The sequence below is a fragment of the Geotrypetes seraphini genome, chromosome 17, assembly GCF_902459505.1.
Source record: "Geotrypetes seraphini chromosome 17, aGeoSer1.1, whole genome shotgun sequence".
NCBI classification, from domain to species: Eukaryota; Metazoa; Chordata; class Amphibia; order Gymnophiona; family Dermophiidae; genus Geotrypetes; species Geotrypetes seraphini.
In genome coordinates, this window is record NC_047100.1 from 10,859,072 (window position 1) to 10,882,398 (window position 23,327).

Genomic DNA, 23,327 nt, shown 5'->3' on the forward strand with positions numbered 1-23,327 from the left:
GAGTCTTTTATTAAAGGTGTTAACATTAGGGGCTCCTTTTACTAAGCTGCGATAGCGATTTTAGCTCAATGCTGGCGTTTGCGTCTAGCGCGTGGGGCAATTCTGCGCGCTAAAACCGCTATCGCAGCTTAGTAAAAGGAGCCCTATGTGTTTTAAATAGTTTTTTGGGGGGGGGAGAAAAACCTCTTTTTAGAATTTCCTTAATCCATTCAAAAAGAATTATTTGAAATGAGAGAGCTGCCTTCTTTCCAATACAAGAGCTAGAAATGAAGTTTCGCGGCGCCAAATGCCACCCAGGTTCCAACTCATCTGGAAAGATGTATAGCAATAGGAGGAAATTATCAGGCCAGAAAAGGAAAATTAATCAAAGTTAAGTGGAGCTAAACAGCATTGTTAAAAATTTTGCGCATGTAGCGTTCTGGCAGCCGTATTTCTCCTGAGAAACTTAGGGCTCCTTTTACCAAGCCGCGGTAGCCGCTACTGCCTCCTCTTGAGCTGAAGGAGTCTGGGACTGGTTTTCCTGAGTGTTGAACTAAGTTTTCTCTTTAATAAAATGCTGAATTATGTTTAGCTGCAGACCTAACTTATCTCATGTTCTAGCCTGCCTACACTGAACGTTTTAGCTTCTCATGGCTCTCTCAGCATATACGATATTGTATTCCGCCCTCCTGGACATGTAACAGAAAGACTTCAGGGCTTAGATAAGTGACCTGCTAGTGACCTGCTAGTGTGAGCTTAGGACCAATGATTGTTAAGAAAAGTAACACGTGAAAACTTTTTTCTAGAATTCAGTTGTATAGCCAGAAAAATGAATAAATATCTCTGTAACTTCCTGGTTTCGGCACTTCTGAAGCTGCCAACTTGGTGCTCGAGAGTCGCATATATGCTGAATAAACCCTGTTGCTTTCTTCAAGTCTCTGATTGTTGTGTCTGAGTGACCTTTCAGAGCAGGCGGTAGTTTTTCGGCTAGCGCGGGATTAAAAGTCGTGCGCGTTAAAGGAGCCCGTGGGCTTTTTTTTTCAGGTTATAATACTTCGTTTTTTGATCCAATAGATGTCAGATCTTGTATTAGTCTAATAAAAATAAAGAAGGGTAGGGAAATTGATAATGTTGGATCTTCAAACTTGCTTAAACTAAACCTTAAGCTTATAAACCGCATCTTCTCTATAAAGATAGAGCTCGGCACAGTATAGATTTTTGCTTGCTCATTCCGAATGTAAAGCGATATTATCCGATATGGGTCTTTAATAATAATAATAATAATAATAACTTTATTTTTATATACCGCCAACAATCTTGCGACTTCTAGGCGGTTTACAATATAAGAAACTGTTTACAATACAAGAAACTGAAAATACAATAAAAATAAAGAGAAACTTTACATACAGCGAATTGAAGAGTATAACAGTGAATATCCCGTACAACGAATTAAAGAGTATTGCAGTGTACATCTGATAACATTAATTATGTTAACGTCAGTTTGTGTGTTGCATGGCCAGGAAGTGCCAAGTTGTTTAAACAGAAGTAGAAATGTTCCGTAAGTTGAATAGAGTGTTCATATTTAGTGATTGCAGTTCAGGTATGTGGTGATGTTACGAGGGGGGTTGATGTTCCGGTTCGTTACCTAGGTATTTCAGGAATAGGTAGGTTTTTAGGTGTTTCCTGAATTCTTCATAGTTGTTTGTGTGCGCGATTAGTTTTCCTAGGTCTTTACCCCATATGGCTGCTTGATATGATAGCAGTTGTTGATGGGAAACAAAGTTAATAACCCCCTCTTTTACTAAGGCGCGCAAGATAAACGCCAATGCGTCCATAGAATATAATGGACTTGTTGGCGTTTAGCGCGCCCAAGTTAAATGACCCCTAAGTTATAAAAGTTGAAGAGGCTAATTTGTTTAAAATTTATGCCGGCACAAAATTTATACAAGATTTATCACAAAAAAAAAAATCCCATTATAGAATAAAATGTTTGGATTTGGCTCATGTCATTTATCTTGAAGTTGCATTCAAGCACAGTAGGTATTTTGCTTATCCCCAAGCAAGGAGAAATTTGGCCTTACTTGATAATTTCCTTTTTTAAAATTATTATTAGAACTGCTAGACCAGTCCAAACATACACGTTATGTTTCGACAGAGGAGACCTGCTGGATAGTACTTTGATAAATGTATGAGGAGACTGGAAGCCCTGAATATGTATACCCTAGAGGAAAGGAGGGAAAAGAGGGAAAGGAGGGAAAGGGGAGATATGATTCAGACGTTCCAATACTTGAAAGGTATTAATGTAGAACAAAATATTTTCCAGAGAAAGGAAAATGGTAAAACCAGAGGACATAATTTGAGGTTGAGAGGTGGTAGATTCAAGAGCAATGTTAGGAAATTCTACTTTACGGAGAGGGTGGGGGATGCCTGGAATACGCTCCCGAGAGAGGTGGCGGAGAAGAAAATGGTGACAGAGTTCAAAGAAGCGTGGGATGAACACAGAGGATCTAGAATCAGAAAATAATATTAAATATTGAACTAAGGCCAGTACTGGGCAGACTTGCATGGTCTGTGTCTGTATATGGCCTTTTGGTTGAGGATGGGCTGGGGAGGGCTTCAATGGCTGGGAGGGTTTACATGGGCTGGAGTAGGTTTTGATGGAGATTTCAGCAGTTGGAACCCAAGCACAGTACCAGGTAGAGCTTTGGATTCTTGATCAGAAATAGCTAAGAAGAAAAAATTTTAATTGAATCAGGTTGGGCAGACTGGATGGACCATTCGGGTCTTTATCTGCCATCATCTACTATGTTACTAGGTGTACCAGTGTAAAAATAGTTTAGTGTATGCAGTAGTGAATTGGAAGCCAGTGATTATGGATAAGGAAAGGGGGGGGGATTGTCACTGATGCATAATGGAAGATAAAAATTACTGTATTCTCAATGGATTGTAAGTGCCATAGAAGCAAATTGAGGGAGGACGGCTTAGATGATATTGCAATAGTTTAGTTGTTAAGCGATTAGCGTATAAAGAAGTGTTAGCTGTGACGATACTAGAAAGGCAGATTAAAAGTCCAAATAACACAGGTTTGCAAAAATTAACTTTTGGTTGGTTTACAAGGACTACACATATCCTCTTTTGAAAAATCTTTGCTTGACGCTACACATTTTCAGCTGCTTGCTTTGAGAAAAAGTACGCCCGATTCTTTTGTCAAGCTTATGTCATGCTTCCCATTAAGCAAACCATGTCACCGCTTCCATGGCAACGAAAGAAGCACTTCCTGATCAGTCAACTTAGATTCGATTCATGTCAAAATAGATAAGATGTTATCATTAAAGGCTCCAGCTGTTAGCGCATTATCTGGTTGTCACAGAACAAAGCTAACAAAGTAATTCCAGATGAATTTCTTGTTCATAATGGAGCTACAGTACATTACAACAGCAATGGAAAATAAACCTCCTAACCATGCCCAATCAAATCCAAAACTAACCGCCACATCCTGATTTTTTTTTCTTTTTTAACCTCCAACTTCTAAGCAACTAGGGGGGGGATTTAGCCAATCCGTCTGGTTTTAGTGTGCTAACGCCTACGTTATTAGAATTTTTATATACCGCCTATCAAGGTTATCGAAGCGGTTTTTACAATCAGGTACTCAAGCATTTTCCCTATCTAATATACCTGGGGCAATGGAGGGATTGCAAGGAGCAGCGTGGGGTTTGAACCCACGACCCCAGGGTGCTGAGGATGTAGCTCCAACCACTGCGCCACACACTCCTTAACACAGCACTATAAATATCCAAATATGGGGCTCATTTAAAAAAAGAAAACCGTCCAAAAGGTGGAATAAAGGGACAAATGGATGTTTTTCTCGTCAAATTATTCCAATTCACTATTCTCATAACTCATTTTCTATATGGATTTCTATGGTGGTTGTCTGCAGTGCATCTAAATCTCAAGGGACATGTTGGAGGTGCGCTTTTGAGGGGGGAGGGACAAGGGCGGGCTTATGATTTAGACATTTTTCTGCAACAATCCAGGAAAGAATTTGGACGTTCTGGGCTACACCTGTTTTAACAACAAATAAGTACCAAAAAGGTACCCAAACTGCTCCCCCAAGACGTTAATGAAACAGTACATACCTTCCTATATGATAGCTTCAGATGTTATGGCCAGTCCTAGTAGAGTAGCAAGCAGGTTTCTGGAGTAGCCTAGTGGGCGCCGTAGTCAACCATAAAGATGGGGACTCGGGCCCATCTCCCACTCTAACTTCTACACTTATGGTGGACATCTACACTTATGTGAGTCTTCCAAAACCCATCCAAATCCCACTGTACCTATATATAGGTGATGCCCGAAGGCATAAGAGCTATTAGTGCAGTGTACATTTGGGTCCAATAGGTTTTGGGTGGATTTTGGAGGGCTCCTCATCTATATATATATATATATATAAAATCGGAGGTATGTATGTGTGTATGTGCCGCGATCACGCAAAAACGGCTTGACCGATTTGAACGAAACTTGGTATGCAGATCCCTCACTACTTGGGACGATATGTTCTGGGGGTCTCGCGGCCCACCTGCACACGTGGGCGGAGCTACAAACTGAAAATCACATTTCACCCATTCATGTCAATGGAAAAAATGTAAAAAGCTGCCATTCTCACAGTAACTCAAAAACGGCTTGACCGATTTGAACGAGACTTGGTATGCTGATCCCTCACTACCTGGGGTGATATGTTCTGGGGGTCTCGCGGCCCACCTGCACACGTGGGTGGAGCTACAAACAGAAAATCAGATTTCACCCATTCATGTCAATGGAAAAAATGTAAAAAGCTGCCATTCTCACAGTAATTCAAAAACGGCTTTACCGATTTGAACGAAACTTGGTATGCAGATCCCTCACTACCTGGGGTGATATGTTCTGGGGGTCTCGCGGCCCACCTGCACACGTGGGCGTAGCTACAAACAGAAAATCAGATTTCACCCATTCATGTCAATGGAAAAAATGTAAAAAGCTGCCATTCTCACAGTAATTCAAAAACGGCTTGACCGATTTGAACGAAACTTGGTATGCAGATCCCTCACTACCTGGGGTGATATGTTCTGGGGGTCTCGCGGCCCACCTGCACACGTGGGTGGAGCTACAAACAGAAAATCAGATTTCACCCATTCATGTCAATGGAAAAAATGTAAAAAGCTGCCATTCTCACAGTAATTCAAAAACGGCTTTACCGATTTGAACGAAACTTGGTATGCAGATCCCTCACTACCTGGGGTGATATGTTCTGGGGGTCTCGCGGCCCACCTGCACACGTGGGCGTAGCTACAAACAGAAAATCAGATTTCACCCATTCATGTCAATGGAAAAAATGTAAAAAGCTGCCATTCTCACAGTAATTCAAAAACGGCTTGACCGATTTGAACGAAACTTGGTATGCAGATCCCTCACTACCTGGGGTGATATGTTCTGGGGGTCTCGCGGCCCACAACTCTATGTTGCTTGCTCAAGGGTGGGTTCACCCAAGATTTTATATGTTCTTGCTCCTGGAGGTGAAACTAAAAATGTTGTTTATAATCAAGTTTTGCGTTAGTTGTATTGTATTCATTTTGTCAAATATTTCACATTATAATTTGAATATATGTGTGTGTGTGTATGTATATATGTTCCAGCATAACTCTTCAATGCATGGACAGATTTCAACCAAACTTGACATACACATTACTTACTATCTGAGGACATACACTGTGGGGTGGGAAGGGGGGATATGTAAAAATGATTGAAAATGACAGATTTTAGTATCTATCCCATAGTGTTTTCGGGCTCACAGATGAATACTCAGCATAACTCTGAAACGCATGGAGAGATTTCAACCAAACTTGGTACACATATGACTTACTATCTGGGGAAAAATATTGTGCAGGTGGGACGGGGTAAAATACTGTGGGGGTGGGAAGGGGGTGATATGTTAAAATTATCAAAAGCAACAGATGTTAATGTCAAACCCATAGTTTTCGGGCTCGCAGAGATGAATACCGACACTCCCGATGCCGTTTAAGTCTAAGTTCAGCCCCATAGAGAGGGACATTCCTTTGGGACATGTGGAGGGTAGGAGGTTGGGACATGGGGGTGGGGCATATGGGACATGTGGGGTAACGTGGGGGGTGGGACATGTGGGACATAGGGGGGTGGGACATGTAGGGGGTTGGACATTTTGGGATAAATAAATATCCGGGCAACGCCGGGTAATCACTATAAAGGGGGTTATGCGGAGATGCGATTCTGGGTCTTTTTTATATGAACTGCAGTGCCCCCTAAAGTGCCTCACTGCTCTGCTCAGGATGTCTGTCTGGCCAATCTATTAAGAATGCTGACGTCTCCTGCATCCCAAGGGCTTGTTTTCTGCATTTTTCTTTTGGACATGCTTTTTTTTTTTCAAAAAATGGTTCAAAAAGATAGACACCCTGAGGGCAACCACATCTGAGAAGTGGCCAGTTTTGAAACATAGATGGATGTTTTTCTGTCTTGAAAATGGTTACGCTTGCTACTGGATTTTTGTGTGTGTTCCGCAAAACACCCAAACAGATTTGAACGTCATATTGAAAATGCCCCTCCAAATCAACTGGATCACTTTTAGCCACATGCTTATGTACACCTTCAAAATAATCTCCTAAACTGGTCAGACAAGACTTGTCTTTATTTAACCTATGCTGACTCATTCCCATTAAGCCATCATATGTCCCACCTTCCAGTCCTTAGTTACCTTGGCTGTTTTAAATGATAGGTTACACATTACAAGTGACAGGTTAGCAATTTCAAGTTTGAGCTTTTTCAGAACCCTCAGATGGATAATATTTGGCCCTGGTAACTTGTTCTTTAATTTACAGTGGTTTGTTTTAGTTGTTCTAAAGCATTACTGTCAAAAGATTTCCCGCGTATGACTCCCAATGTTCTCGTCAGTAAGGACTGAAGCAAAGAATTATTTAGGGGTAAATTTTAATACCAAATGCTAGTTTTCTCAGTTGGACTATTGTAATTCTTTATATATGGGCCTAAGTTCAATGTTAATTAACAAATTACAATTAATTCAAAATGTCCTCTTATTAAATCATTTTGGTCTGCCATCTTATTATTTTTAGGTGCTTTATGGAATATTAAATTAGTGGAATCTGTAAGAGGGGGATAATATTTGGTAAAGCTGCTGCTTGTGGGGTTTTTGGATTAGAAAGAAATATTTTATTTCAGAAGGCATGCATGATTGGTCATAAGTGTATTCTACAATATTGGTTACAGAAAGATCCTCCTAGTTTTTGGCATTGGAGAAACCAATTCCATCGGTTAATTTTATTTGAGGTCTGGGAGGTTCGTAAATTTCTTGAAAATTTGGAATCCATACATTCAAAATCTTTCCCATAGAGCTCGAAGTATGATTCTTAATGTTTTATATTGAGGAATAAGAAACTTTCATTACTTCTTAATCCTTTGTAATGTGTGTCATCTTTCATTATGGGGGTAGGTAGGGAATTTTTTTGATGATAATAATAGTTGGAATTTCTTGAATTGTATATTTATATAATTAATTTATTACATGGTTATATTTTAAAAATTTGGGGGATGTGAAAGGTATATATGGCATTATGAATAGGTAATATGGAAAATATATTTTGGAGAAATGATAAAATTATTTATGTAATAGTTGAGCTTTGAATTTAATTGTAATGAGCATATATTGTATTATTGTATAGTTGATTGATTTCTTCCATAAAATGTTTCAACATAAAAAATAACAGTACTGTATTTCAGATTTTTTCTTTAAAACTTCATTCTGAAGTGAAAGTCTGTATATTATTTTAAAATTGTTTGTATGGTTCACCACATACTATGAGCTCCTTTTACTAAGGTGCGCTAGGGCTTTAACGTGTGCTAGACTTTAACGCTAGCATTGAGCTAGCATTCGTTCTTGAAGCGTAGCGTGTGGTAATTTCCTGCTTGCGCTACAAACACTAGTGCACCTTAGTAAAAGGAGCCCTATGTGTTGTTTCTCCGGATTCTTTTATCTAATTTTTATCCTATTTGGGGGTTTTCTCATCTAGGACAGGGGTAAGGAAACTCCGGTCCTCGAGAGCCGTATTCCAGTCGGGTTTTCAGGATTTCCCAAGTGAATATGCATTGAAAGCAGTGCATGCAAATAGATCTCATGCATTTTCATTGGGGAAATCCTGAAATCCCGACTGGAATACGGCTCTCGAGAACCGGAGTTTCTCTACCCCTGATCTAGGATATAGGACACTTTTTTTAAATTAAGGTTTCCTTCAGTAAGGAGCGTATGAAGCAAATATTAATTCATCTCAATGTTTACTTTCTATGCAATTTCTAATTGGAATGACCTGCTTCAATGTTAGGATGAAACCGGGCTATTTAGGAAATTGAAGACTTTTTTATTTGGCAAATTTTACTAATTTTTGTTGATAATTTGGTTAACCAAGGATACTGTAACTCCCCATATTTGTATAATAGGCTGTCTTATTGTAAATCGTCTTCAACCTTAGCTGGTAGAACTGCAACAGATAAATTGTGGATTAGATTATCACATCACTAATAAAATTCAAAATATTGTGCATCATTCATAAATAAGCTTAATTTTAGACTTCAAGATGAATCATGTCAATTAACCCCCCCACACACACAATATTTAATGAAACAAAGCATAAAGTATAAGTCCAAATTTAGGGCAAAACATAAAGGGCTCCTTTTACAAAGGTGCGCTAGCGTTTTTAGCGCACGCACCGGATTAGTGCGTGCTAGCCGATAAACTACCGCCTGCTCGAGAGGTGGTGGTAGCGCCTGGCGCGTGCTATCCCACGCGTTAAGGCCCTAACACACCTTTGCAAAAGGAGCCCAGGCACAGGTCCATATAATAAATGTGAATTCCAGATAACAAGTGTAGAATACCTATAGGGGGGAATTCATCAATGTGTTAAAAGATGCCTGTTTTAGCTCCCAAGTCTCATTAGATAAAATGGTAAAATAATGCAATCGAAAGAGCAGAAAAGATCAGGACTTCTAACCAAGTGGACTTTATTTAATGACCAGATGATATTAACATTCATATGATTCGTCACCGGCCACGTTTCAAGCCTGCCTCGGGAGTCCTTATAGTCCTTGGAGAAACTGGGGCTCTTTTCCCTGGAGAAGCGGAGACTTAGAGGGGACATGATAGAGACTTACAAGATCATGAAGGGCATGGAGAAAGTGGAGAGGGACAGATTCTTCAAACTTTCAAAAACTACAAGAACGAGAGGGCATTCGGAAAAATTGAGAGAGGACAGATTCAGAACCAAAGCTAGGAAGTTCTTCTTCACCCAAAGGGTGGTGGACGCCTGGAATGCGCTTCCAGAGGGTGTGATAGGACAGAGTACGATATTGGGTGTCAAGAAGGGATTGGATGCTTTCCTGAAGGAAAAGGGGATTGAAGGGTATAGATACAGGATCACTATACAGGTCCTGGACCTGATGGGCCACCGCGTGAACGGACTGCTGGGCACGATGGACCTCCAGTCTGACCCAGCAGAGGCACTGCTTATGTTCTTATGGATCACCATCACCAAATTACATAGAATGCTACAACATGCAAAGAAAATATTGAACGGCAATGCTAAAAAGACGCTGTGGAAAAAAAACATTTGTGGTGAAATAACCCATCTTAACAGTAGCACACTTTGATGAATTTCCCTATAATCTTGTTTTTATCTTCTCTGCATATTGCCGGCTATTTTAGAAGCGTTATAAGGCATCTGGATGTGTAAATAGCTTATGCATCTAAGCCACTATTTCAATGTTTATATCTGCAGTACATACAGTTTTGAAGGAGGCATGTTCTTGCCATTGCTGTGGGCACACCTGAAAAGCATGTGTGTGTCTCCTATCTTGCATGCATATTATAAAAAAAAAAAAAAAAAAAAAAAAGGTCTGTGTGTTGGTATTTACACTTCCTCTAACCCACATGTAACTGTTTGGACTTAGGGCTCCTTTTACGAAGCTGCAGTAGTGTTTTAATGCGCGTAACAGCGCGCGCTAAACCGCTGGACGTGCTAGCCGCTACCGCCTCCTCTTGGGCAGGCAGTAGTTTTTCGGCTAGCATGGGGGGTTAGCGCGTGATTAAAAGTCGCGCGCATTAAAGCCGCAACCGCGGCTTCGTAAAAGGAGCCCTTAGTCTTTAGAAAGTGATTTAAGGCAGTGTTTTTCAATCTTTTTACACCTATGGACCGGCAAAAATAAAAGAATTATTCTATGGACCGGCATCGGTCCGTGGACCGGCGGTTGAAGAACACTGGGCTAAGTCGTGGGCCAGACCCCGCCCATCTCCACCCAATCTCCACCCCAGACCCCGCCCCCATAATAGTACTAATTGCACCTTGCACGTCCCGTGCATCTTCTGGAAGCCTTCCCTCTGACGTTGCAACGTCATAGAGAAGGCTTCCGGTTCAGGCGCAGGATACCCGTAGGAGCCACTGCCCGTGGCTTTGTGCACTGAATCAGTTAGGAAGTGGGAGCTGGCTCGAAGATAACACCGCATGGATTGCACCGTGGACCGGCGGTTGAAGAACATTGTTTTGGGCCTGATGCACGTGCTGGCCCTGTGGACCGGCAGGAAATTTCTGTGGACCGGCACTGGTCCATGGACCGGTGGTTGAAGGACACTGATTTAAGGGACACTTCTGGTTCCCTCTCTGGTGTTTAAAATCAGCTCAAAAGTAAAGCATTAGGGCTCCTTTTAATAATAATAATAAATAATAATACTTTTATTTATATGCCGCCATACCGGGGAGGCTCTAAGCGGCTCACAGCATGAGATAAAGCAATCCATACATACATTTTCAATGACAATCACAATAAAATTCAATAAAAAGCAATGCCTACGTTTCAATAAAATTGATCGGAATAAAAGTGCAAACATTACAAGAAAATTGAACGAGATAAAAGGGCAAAACCATGCAAATAAGAAGCATGAAAATCAAATGGAAAACATGGTTAAAGGAAGAGAAAAAGTAAGATCATTCTAATGTCGGCCTATTAAATAATACTAAGGTGCGCAAGCGTTTTTAGCGCACGCACAAAATTACCACGCGCTAAACCGTGCGGTACGCTTCTAGAATTAACGCCAGCTCAATGCTGGCTTTAAGGTCTAGCGCGCGCTATTCCGCCCGTTAAGGCCCTAACGCGGCTTCGTAAAACGAGCCTTTTTGAAGCTCAACTCCATATTTGATTCCTGCAGGACCATTTATTTATTTCTATTTCTAGCCCGTCCTCCCCCAAACTCAGAGCGGGTGACATCAGGACATTCACACTGCAGACATTACGCAAAAGCGGGGACATGACAGGTCTTAGGGAAGCGGGGACGATGGGAGAAAATTGTTAAAATTTCACAGAGAGTAAGGGCTCCTTTTACTAAGCTGCGCTAACGTTTTTAGCGCGTGCTAACCCCCGCGCTACACAGAAAATCCTAACGCAAGCTCTATGGAGGCGTTAGCGTGTAGCACGCGCTAAAACCGCCCGCGCACTTAGTAAAAGGAGCCTTAAGTTTGAGATTGGTCATTAAATACAGGGGCACAAAGGCAGGTTACAGAAAGGGGGGGGCCAGTCTGTCGGAGTCCGTTTAGATCAGGGGTGTCCAACCTTTTGGCTTCCCTGGGCCGCATTGGTCGAAAAAAAAAAATGTTTCTGGGGCCGCGCAAACGCTGCAGCCAAGACAGAGGAGGGAGCCAGCAAGACGGTAAACACCCGGGGGCAGCATCGATCTTGACCGGGGCCGCACAAAATACTTCACAGGGCCGCAGGCTGGACACCCCTGGTTCAGATGAAAAGAACGGTCTACGCTGCTTGTCGCAGTTCAGCTGAAAAGTATGGTCTCTCCGCAATGCCATCAGTGAGTTCTGATTAGGCAACTGGTTCCAGAGCTGAGGGATGAAATGACTGTATGAGCGTTTCCGGGCCGTTTCCATCTGGAGAAATTTTCCATGGAGGATGCACAGTCGTCTTTCGGCGGTTGAGCGAAGGGGGCGCTTGGGACTGAACTGGTGGAATTTGGAAGCTATTACTTTACATTACATTACAGATTTCTATTCCGCCATTACCTTTCGGTTCAAAGCGGATTACAAAAAGAGTTATGGAAGGAGGGTTGCAAAGTTAGATCAGAGATCAGTTCCAAGAGTGGGTTAGGTAGGATCAGGGGTTAGGGAGAGGATGGTAAGAAGGAAGGTATTCGTGGGATTAAGCCTTATTCAGGGATTTCTTGAAGAGTATAGTTTTTATTTCCTTTCTGAACATCTTGTAGTCTGGGGTTGTTATCAATAGGTTGGAGATTTGGTTGTCTAGTTTTGCTGCTTGAGTGGCTAGTAGGCCGTCGTATAGTCTTTTCCGTAAGCTATGTATGTAGGGGTTATGTTGTGGAATCATGGGCTGCATACGAAGGGGTTTCGTCAGTCGTAAGGCGGAAGTCATTATGCCATTGTATAGATCCATGGTGAGGCCCCCACCTGGAATATTGTGTGCAATTCTGGAGGCCGCATGATCGCAAGGATGTGCTGAGACTGGAGTCGGTGCAAAGAATGGCCACCCGGATGGTCTCGGGACTCAAAGATCTACCATACGAAAAACGGCTTGACAAATTACAGCTATACTCGCTCGAGGAGCGCAGAGAGAGGGGAGACATGATCGAGACGTTCAAGTATCTTACGGGCCGCATCGAGGCGGAGGAAGATATCTTCTTTTTCAAGGGTCCCACGACAACAAGAGGGCATCCGTTGAAAATCAGGGGCGGGAAACTACGAGGTGACACCAGGAAATTCTTTTTCACTGAAAGAGTGGTTGATCGCTGGAATAGTCTTTCACTACAGGTGATTGAGGCCAGCAGCGTGCCTGATTTTAAGGCCAAATGGGATCGGCACATGGGATCTCTTCACAGGGCAAAGGTAGGGGAGGGACATTAAGGTGGGCAGACTAGATGGGCCGTGGGCCCTTATCTGCCGTCTATTTCTATGTTTCTATGTTTTGCCGTGGTAAAAATAGTCTTAGCACGTGGGAAAGGCCTACATAAGGACACACTTTTTACCGCAGCTTTATAAAATGACCCTATGGGCTCCTTTTACGAAGCTGCGTTAGGGCATTAACGTGCAGAATAGCGCACGCTACATTGCCACGCCCGCTAGACGCCAAAGCCAGCATTGAGCGGGTGTTAGTTCTAGCCGCGTAGCGCACGGTAATACCCTGCGTGCATCAAAAACGCTAGCGCCCTCTGTTTTTGCATCTCGTTACTTTGTAACCCTCGGCAATTTAAATATCACCAGGGGGAAATTAAATCCGGTTGCATTAGATTCCTGTAAGTCGTGTTGAGAAACAAATAACGCAACTCAATGCACTTTGATGAATTTCCCCCTCAATCTCACAAGTATATTTGAGAACCCGAAAAAAGGGAAAATAAAAACTAATAAATAGAGAAGCGCTTTCAAGAAGCGACATTCCCCGTCCCCTCTTGTTTTATCCCTCCCCTTTTTCCATCCTTTTATTTTTTATTTACATAATGTAATTAAATATTTTCCTCTCCCCCTTTTCCCTCTTGTCACCTACCCATCTCAATTATGTCCTTGTCTTGGCCTCAATCCCCCCCTTTTTATTTCAATTTCTTATTTTCTTTTTTTTTTTTTTTTATTCTTTATTTATCATTTTAAAAATTTTAACAAAATCAAAACATTTTGTACAGAAAGATTGTTCTTATTTTCTTTAAGCAATTTTAAATATTTTAAATATCTTTTTAATTTCTATTATTGTAAACCGACCAGATACTTGTGATGGTCGGTATATCAAGCTATAAATAAACTTGAAACTTAACCTCCGTAATTCATATACTTCTGCATGCCTAATTTTCATATAAAAAGAATATGAAAAGAATAAAAAGTGATAACTCGCCCTACCTGGTCAGTTTTCTTCTAGTTTATTTATTCATATATAATCAAGTACTTCAGATTCAAACAGCATGCCAGGAATTCTTGCTACTTAAAGTAACAGATGATCTGCGGAACAAACACAAACTACATTAATAGGTCTAATAAGACATCCAAGGATTTTAATCTTCTGGATCTGGTGGGATCAATTACATAAACTAGGTGCTAACAGTAACATGTATACCACACACGTAAACATCTAGAACACTGGCCTACGCACATCTAAGCGTTATTCTGTAAATACTCATTTGCAAGGGCAGCAAAACCAGGAAGGAAGTGAAAATGACCGTAGAAAACCAAGACAGGATAACAAACAAGGAAATGTGTCCAATGTCAAACGTTGAGCCAAAACACAACTGCAGGCCTGCCTATCTCCTTCCCTCCCTATTGCGCAAAAAAAAAAAAAAAAAAAACTTCCCCCCCTTCTTTTCCCCTGCTCTTACCGCCCTGCTGCTGCTGCTAAAGCCAACAGGAAGTCTTCTTACCGACGTCATTTCTGAAGTCGGAGATAACGTTCTGGACCAGCCAGGCAGCGATTGGCTGGCCCAGAATGTCCTTTCCGACATCAGAATTGACGTCGGAAAGAAGACTTCCTGTCAGCTTGAGTAGCAGCAGCAGGGTGATAAGAGAAGGGGACCCGGGGAAAGGAAGGAGGGAGGGACAGGAAATGATCGCCTGTCCCGTTGTCCCCGAGCACAGCTTCGGGACGCTGTCCTGAAGCTGTGTGTGGGGACAACGGGACAGGAGGTCTGAAAACGGACCTATGGTCACCTTAATCTTGCCGGCCCTGCGCGGACCGGCAGAAATTTCCTGCGGACCGGCGGTTGAAGAACAGTGGGCTACATTAGAACAAGTTTCAAGTTTATTTTTTTAAAAAAAATTTATATCGCTTAATCAAATTTCTAGGCGGTGTACAGAGTAAAAATGTTTCATAAAAAAAAATTAAAATTAAAGATACTAAACAAAACCAGGATAGGTTAAGAAAACACATAACAAAACATAAATACTAACTTAACACATTTAAGAAAGAAGGGCAAGAACTACAATCTTTGAGGAAAAGAGCACAGTAAAAGGGGAAAAAACAATAGGTAATGGTAAAAAGCTATAAAGCTTGTTTTAGTCCTTAAAAGGACACTTATTGTCCAAAAGCATCTTGGACCATAGGAGTGGTTTGGTTCTCTCTAGCTGTGTTGGTTTTGCAAAGGGAGTGTACATAAGGAGGAGCATAAGAGGGATACAGGCGGGGATCCCTCTTACAGTAAGTGAGGCAAGTAAGTTCTGAGTGTATCTACCACACTTAGGGCTCCTTTTAGTAAGGTGCGCTAGCGTTTTTAGCGCACGCGGGAAATTACCGTGCGCTACGCTTGTAGAACTAACGCCAGATCAATGCTGGCGTTAAGGTCTAGCACGCACGGCAATGAAATGCTATTCCACGCGTTAAAGCCCTAACGCACCTTAGTAAAAGGAGCCCTTAGGATTCCTTCTTTCAAGCTGTAGTAAGTGATCGTTATGTTATTTTGTTATGTTATTTATTTCTTATATACCGCTAAATCCGTTAAGTTCTAAGCGGTTTACAGAGAACTATACATTAAATATACAATAAAGGATACAATAAAATAAGATAAATAAATAAAGAATGAGTACTTTGAAATTCCCTTACTGTCCCGAAGGCTCACAATCTAACTAAAGTACCAAGGACAAATAAATTAGCAAGTAGTAGATAGGAAAATAAAGATAGCGGAAATGAGATGTAGAGCTTCTAACAAGAATACATAAAAACTCTCAATATCATACTGTTAAAAACAAAGCGTACATATCAAAGTAATAAAGTAATAGAAAGAAACTAATTTAAATAGAAAATAATTTTAAGAATTAATCAAATATAGAAATATAGGAAGAAAATAAGCATTTGAAGTGAGGAGAAAAGAAAAGGTAGAGGATGGCATAGAATGGAATGAAAAAAACAAAAACAAAAACGGTTAAACAATAGAATTCTAAGAAAATTTTAAATGAAAACTAAACAAAAAGAAATAGATATGATATGCACAGTAGAACAAAAGTCAGGAAGGACTTGATTTCAATTCCCTCAGTCATCAATGTTATCGTCTCCAGAGCTTTAGTTGTTTCAGCTGGGCAACCGCCATCAATGATCTCTACACATCAGCCATGGGATCACTTTTTAAAGCAGAGAGAAGCATTTCTCGATTTTCTGGAATACTGTTCATTATATTCAACAGCTCACAGATCTTCCAGCTTCAATACTCTGCTCTTTGGTCTGGATAATACAGTTCAATCAACCCTTGATGGTACCGTCACTCAAAAAAATTAATCCAGGTTGGCTGTGGGACATCTAATGTGGTAAGACTCCGGCAAGATAAAAAAGCCATTCTCCAGTCCTCCCATCCTGCTGATGTCGCACTGTCAGTAGGAGAACCGAAACTGCATAGCTGCAGGGAGATTACAGTCCATTCTACTATCCCAGCCACGGCGCCTCTGCCTCGGCAACCGCCTCCATTCGGCGACTCAGTCACCCTCCATCGACCTCGGCAACACTCCCTCTCCAACTCAGCACCAGCACCGCCCGTCATGGATCGGTCGCCAGACATAATACAGGATCGCCAATGCGCAGCAAACACCCGATGAGAAAAAAGGCAAGCTGCCAGGCACAACTCAGGATCGTCAAGGTGCAGGAACATCAGGTGAGAACGAGGCCTTTTCTGACAGACCAAGAATAACGGTCTAATCTGAACTGTCAGTTCAGAGTCCACAAATGGGTGACAATCAGAGTAAAAAACAAAGAAGATTCAAAAAATTAACACAAATAAAATAAATTAAATAAATAAACAAAAAACAGCAGGAAAGAAGACCAAAAAATAAACCAGAAATAAAGAGAGCAAAGGGAGACAGCACAAATGTTGACTTAATCGGCTGCCATCTTGTTAGAATAGTGATAGTGAACTTACTGCAGCACACGCTGAAACATCCTGCAGTAAAATACCAAACATACATGTGCAAACATACATTAAAAAATGTCCTGAATTTTTCTTGGAGGGGGTACATCTGAGGGCAGAGAGGGGGTCTGACAGCACTAATCAGTGCAGTCACATTATCACGTGCTGATTAGTGTGGAATTAGCGTGCGGGACCTTACCACCTACAAAATAGTTGGCGGTAAGGGCTCAGGCTCTAATTTTTGTTAATAGCCATGCGCTAATGGCAAGATTAGCGCATGGCTATTAATTGGGAAAATGGAAAAATAGCCTTAGCACACAGAAAGATCCAGGGAAGGGCATGCTAAGGCCACTTTTTACCACAGTTTAGTGAAATGACTATTTAGACACATACACAAGCCACAGAGCTGGTGTTGGTAAAAGTGCTCCCATCTAAATGGCAGGCATGTATATAGCATACTAGGTATAAAGTAGGTATGACCAGGTTTTCAGGATATTCCCCGATGAATATACATAAGAAAGATTTGCACGCAATTGATGTTGGGATTATGCAAATCTTTCTCACGCATATTTTTATGGATATCCTCAAAACTTGCCTCGTTGAAGCCCTCAAAGACTGAACTTGGACAAGCCTACTGAAAAGGAAAGGAGGCACCTAATTTAGCCCATATTAACTAAGGGGTCCTTTTACTAAGGCACGTTAAACGCTAACGCAAACATTATAGTCTATGGACGCGTTAGCGCGCGCTACAGCGGTTAGCACATCTTAATAAAAGGACCCCTAAATAATTAACATCCCCTTTAATAAAACATTTTAATTTCCTCAGACTTTAGAACAGGGGTGTCCAACCTTTTGGCTTCCCTGGGCCCCATTGGCTGAAAAAAATGTTTCTGGGGCTGCGCAAACGCTGCAGCAAGACAGAGGAGGGAGCCAGCAAAACAGTAAACACCAGGGGGCAGCAGAGGAAAACATTGCGTCGCCCTCGACCGGGGCCGCACAAAATACTTCACGGGGCCGCAGGTTAGACACCCCTGCTTTAAAAGATACAAGCAGGCTTTTTGGGGGGTTTTTTACTCATATGCCTGTTTGACAGTAAAAATGTATTTATATAATAGCACTCCTCAGGAATAAAAGTTCTCTCCTCAGGACACACCATGTTAGTCTAATTTTTCAAGATATCCACAATGAATATGTATCAGATACATTTACATGCCAGTCCATTTCAAGCATACAGTATAATCTTGTTATAACGGACTTCAAGGGACCTAGAAAAACAGTCTGTTATATCCAGGGTTGTATTTTTTTTAAAACTTTATTTAGGTCAACTTGAAACAACGTACAATCAATGAATAACAGTCACTGCAGAGGCATATCAGCGACATCAATAACAAAACTCAGCAAAACATTGGCATGGCACGAAATGATTGCAAAACCAGAACCCTAAAAGATGTTCTAAAGCAGTGTTCTTCAACCTTTTGACACCTATGGGCCGGCGGAAATAAAATAATTATTTTGTGGACCAGCACCAGTCCACAGACCGGCAGTTGAAGTTCACTGGGCTAAGTCATGCCCATCTCCACCCCAGACCCCGCCCCCATAATAGTACTAATTGCAACACCATCTTTTCCATTAATTTTTCATATATACACACACACGCAATATAATCGTATTAACAAAACATAATGGTTAACCACAAAATTAAAATACACAAAGCACACTGTATGCTTTTCAACATTCATTCCTACCAGAAAACAGATAACCCCATGCAAATGCAGGACCAAAAACTAAAAGTACTAATATTTATAAATAAACCTTAAGATGCAAGACTCTGCAAGCAGTACAACCCCAGCGGAAAAGAAACAAATGCATTTCTTCCTGAACAAACAAATCAATCACTAAATAAAAAAAATAAAAGCATTTCCCCTACCGTTGTTGTCTCTCTCCCTCCATGTGCCTTGCCTTCTGGCCTGCCCCCCGGTGTTATCTTCAGGCTGGTCCACGGTGCGATCAATGCGGCATCTTCGGGCTGGCTCCCCGAGTGCTGCAGAACACAAAGCTGTGGGCAATGGCTCCTCGCGCGTATCCTGTGCCTCATCTGGAAGCCTTCCCTCAGACCTTGCAACGTCAGAGAGAAGGCTTCCGGTTCAGGCGCAGGACGCACGTAGGAGCCTTTTCTCATGGCATGCAGCACTCAAGTAGCCGGCCCAAAGATGCCGCATTGATCGCACTGTGGACCAGTGGCTGAAGAACACTGTCTTGGGCCCGATGGACGTGCCGGCCCTGTGGACCAGCAGAGAATTTCTGCGGACCGGCACCAGTCCACGGACTGGCGGTTGAAGAACACTGTTCTAAAGCATTATGTCATACTGTACTGGAAAGAAAAATACTCTCTCATTTTCTTCTGGGCTGCATTTTGATACTATATCACCAGCACACCACATGCCGAACGGAACTACAGCTAAAAGCGACTCTGGGGACCAAATTGGTTGTCCGTTATATCTGAAAGTCCGTTATATGCTATATGCGATGATTTTCTGTATGTTTATAAAGGCGCACGGCCGGGACCTGCGGACCTCATCTGCTATAGGCGAGGTTCTGTTATAAGTGAGTCCGTTATAACGAGATTATACTGTAGTCATTGTGAGGTCTTAAAAACTCGACTGGCTGGGTGTGTCCCAAAGCCTAGATTGAGAACTCTTGCTCTACATTATTCAACAAACTGCAATGAATTTCTACCAGTCAAATCATTTTCATCGATTCCTTTTCCTTAGGGTTCCTTTTATTAAACCGCGAGCAGGCGAGGTAAAAGCAGCACTCATTCATTTTAGTAAAACCCAGCGTTCATTTTTGGGACTTCACGGCATATATCGAATAAAAATGAAGAGGAGCATTTTGAAATCTTCCCAATCATCATCATCACCATCATGTTGATTCCAAGGCTTACAAAAACAAAATTTGAAAATTCAGAGACAGTGGACGGAATTAGAAAAAGTTCAAAGAAGGGCGACCAAGATGATAAAGGGGATGGAATTCCTCTCGTATGAGGAAAGGTTGAAGAGGTTGGGGGCTCTTCAGCTTGGAAAGGAGATGGCTGCGGGGAGATGCGATTGAAGTCTACAAAATCCTGAGGGGAGTAGAACGAGTATAAGTGGATCCATTTTTTTACTTCATTAAATATTACAAAGACACTTGATGAAGTTACAGGGAAATACTTTTAAAAACAATAGAAGGAAATATTTTTTCACTCGGAGAATAGTTAAGCTCTGGAACATGTTAGAGTATGGGGTAAGAGCAGTTAACATGGCAGGGTGTTTTAAAATGCAATTGTTTTCTGAGTCAGAAGCAACTTCGGGTGGAATCTGAGTTAGTAAAAACATACCGACTCCAACTTCAAAATAAATACAGCATTATAATATACAGTAAAAATATAATTTTATACTTACATAATTTTTTTTGTTTGGATTAAAACTTCAAATAGATGTATTTTGTGGTCTATTATTCCTAGTTTTGTACCTAAAGAAATATCCAATGTTTCTGTAATTCATTACATTTCTCTTGAGATTTACTACACACACGAGTCAGAATCAGAGATGGACAGTAGAAAGATAAGAGGAGTTGTCCAAGGTTTACAATACCAACTCCACAGCCCCTCGGAAATGTGGGCAGAAGTACTTGTGTGAAAATAGCACAGGGGGGGGGACAATTTTGGGCTGCCAAATCTGACCCAAATAAAATTATTTAAAAATGGTCCTCCCCAAGTGATAACATGGAAAAAGATTGGCCCTGCAGCGTCTACTAACAAGAACTTCCAATGTTTGTGGCTGAAAAGGACACTTAAAATCAACACACAATTACAATTACCTGATTCTCTACACTAATAGCTGTCAGAGTTCATACTTCTTAGTAGATAAAGACAGGTTGTTCACCCTCTCCAAGGTGGAGAAAACGAGAGGGCACTCTCTAAAGTTAAAAGGGGATAGATACCGTACAAATGTAAGGAAATTCTTCATCACCCAGAGAGTGGAAGAAATCTGGAACGCTCTTCCGGAGTCTGTCGTAGGGGAAAACACCCTCCAGGGATTCAAGACAAAGTTAGACAAGTTCCTGCGCAACTGGAACGTACGCCGGTAGGACTGGTCTTTGACCTAGGGGCCGCCGCGGGAGCGGACTACTGGGCGCGACTGACCACCAGTCTGACCCAGCAGCGGCAATTCTTATGTTCTTTCTTCACAAAAGGAAAAATTGAATAGTAAAAATCAGTGCGATCCATTCCAGGCATTCGTCAAAGGAAGTATTGACGCCGATTCCCGTCCTTGTCTATTTTCAGCTTGCTTGTGTAATTTCCTAGATAAATTATGTCTCATCCCTGCCTCCGAGCCCACACAAGCACATCTTTTTCTGATGCCACAGAACTTCCATACATAAATTGACCAGGAAGTAGATAAACTAAAGTTGGCAAGGACACACACACACAGGACAGCGCTCCTGTCACCAAAGCAAACACATTACAGTTCTCAAATACACACACAAATGACAGTATGTTTATCAAGGACAAACATTCTCTCTCAATACACACAGAGCCTCCCCCTCGTGCAAAGAGCCATCCACAATTCTTGCCACTCTATCTCGCACGCACTGCACGCCACGTGAAGAATGCCTCGGTTAATTTTGGGTGCTTTAAAAACGACATCTTTATCAAGATTATCATGAGCCACATAGCTTGAAAAAGATTTAGCAAGAAAGCTGTTTTGTTCACAGCCCAAATCTAATCATACATTTGGGATTAGCCCTGCAGGTCCGATGAAGCATGTTTATTCATTGCTTTTGATTAACCACTATTGAAAATAATATTAAGTGTTTTACAATATAATATGTTGCTACATTTACAACGGTTTCAAGTTAATTTAAAATTTCTTATTCTGCCCAATCAACCTTCTAATCTAGGCGGTGTACAAAGTCATAAAAACATTCTTTGACTAAAATACATATTTAAGATGCCAAAACATCATTAAATATAATAATTAGAAAAAAAAAAAAACCCATTTAAAACAAAGACAAATGGGCAGAAAAGATAAAAAGGGCAAGAACTACAAAAATCAAGTAGAAAGAAAACATATAGGGAACAAAACAAGCACAACAGGCCTATGTCAGTCTTCACATTATGACCAATTGGTAGATCCACAATAGAGAATGACGGTGACAAAATTCATCAGCGTTCCCGTCCCCGCGGATAACCGCGGGAAACCATCTTCATGTCATTCTTTAAGGAGAAAGGGAAGAATCAGAGGATGAATGGCCACAACCACTGACCCTCAAGCTTTGCTTTGAAGAATGCTGGTGTAGAAGGACTGAGGTTGATATAGACACTAAAGAATGACAGTCTCTGGTATCCAGAGCAGATATTGTGATGTCATAATGCCTCTTTCCACCAGTGCCTAAGAGCCAATCACATCAGTGATGTCACAATGGCTTCATTATCTTTGGCTCCCATAAGAATCAGAGTATAAATGGCCACAACCACTGACCCGCAAGCTTTGATTTGAAGAATGCTGGTGTCGAAGGACTGAGGTTGAAATAGACACTAGAAAATGGCATGGGATTATTTCCCGCGGTTATCCGCGGGGACGGGAACGGTGATGAATTTTGTCACCGTGTCATTCTCTAATAATGTCCATAATGCTGTTAAACCATTTAGTTCCAAGTAACTTTGTGAATGCCGAATAAGACAAGCCCTTGCAAAATGAATCAAACCGGAATAGCGCACGCTAGCCAAAAAACTACCGCCTGCTCAAGAGGCCCTAACGCGCCTTCGTAAAAGGAGCCCCAAGTGATACAGAATGCTGAGGCAAAATTGATTTGGGGGAGTGAGGGTGGTCGTATGATCATGTAACCCCATATTTGGCCCAGCTGCACTGGCTGCAGGTAAGAGGTAGAAATTTAATTCAAAATTCTTACAGCTAGTTTTTAAGGCAATTTACGGCTTAAGTCCAGGTTACCTCAATGATGTATTAATATTGTATCGCCACGGTAACCAGAGGACACTCGCTGAAAATCAGGGGAGGGAAATTTCAAGGTGATGCTAGGAAGTACTTCTTCACCGAAAGGGTGGTCAATCATTGGAACGAGCTGCCTCAGCAGGTGATTGAGGGCAACAGCGTGTCAGATTTTAAGAGAAAATGGGATATTCATGTGGGATCTATAGGGGAGTAAGAATCAGGGAGTGGGTCATTGGTATGGGCAGACTCGATGGGCTATGGCCCTTTTCTGCCGTCAATTTCTATGTTTCTATTCTAGACAAATGCGTTCATTTATGGCGATTAGATTTTGTATTCGCTCAAGAAATGTCTGTTGTTTGTTTGGCATGAGTACAAGGACTTTGGTAGGGGAAGGACTTGAACTCTTG

At 41.6% G+C, this 23,327-nt stretch overlaps 1 protein-coding gene across 3 annotated transcripts in view; it reads right to left on the minus strand.

The window, feature by feature from the left end:
• PTPDC1 (protein tyrosine phosphatase domain containing 1) overlaps nt 1–23,327 on the minus strand; it is a 91,536-nt gene that overhangs the window by 63,893 nt on the left and 4,316 nt on the right. For all 3 annotated transcript variants that reach the window (XM_033926639.1, XM_033926638.1, XM_033926636.1), the window contains one exon: nt 13,944–14,042. The gene's annotated coding sequence lies outside the window, so the exon portion shown is untranslated. The remainder of the gene's footprint in view (nt 1–13,943; nt 14,043–23,327) is intronic.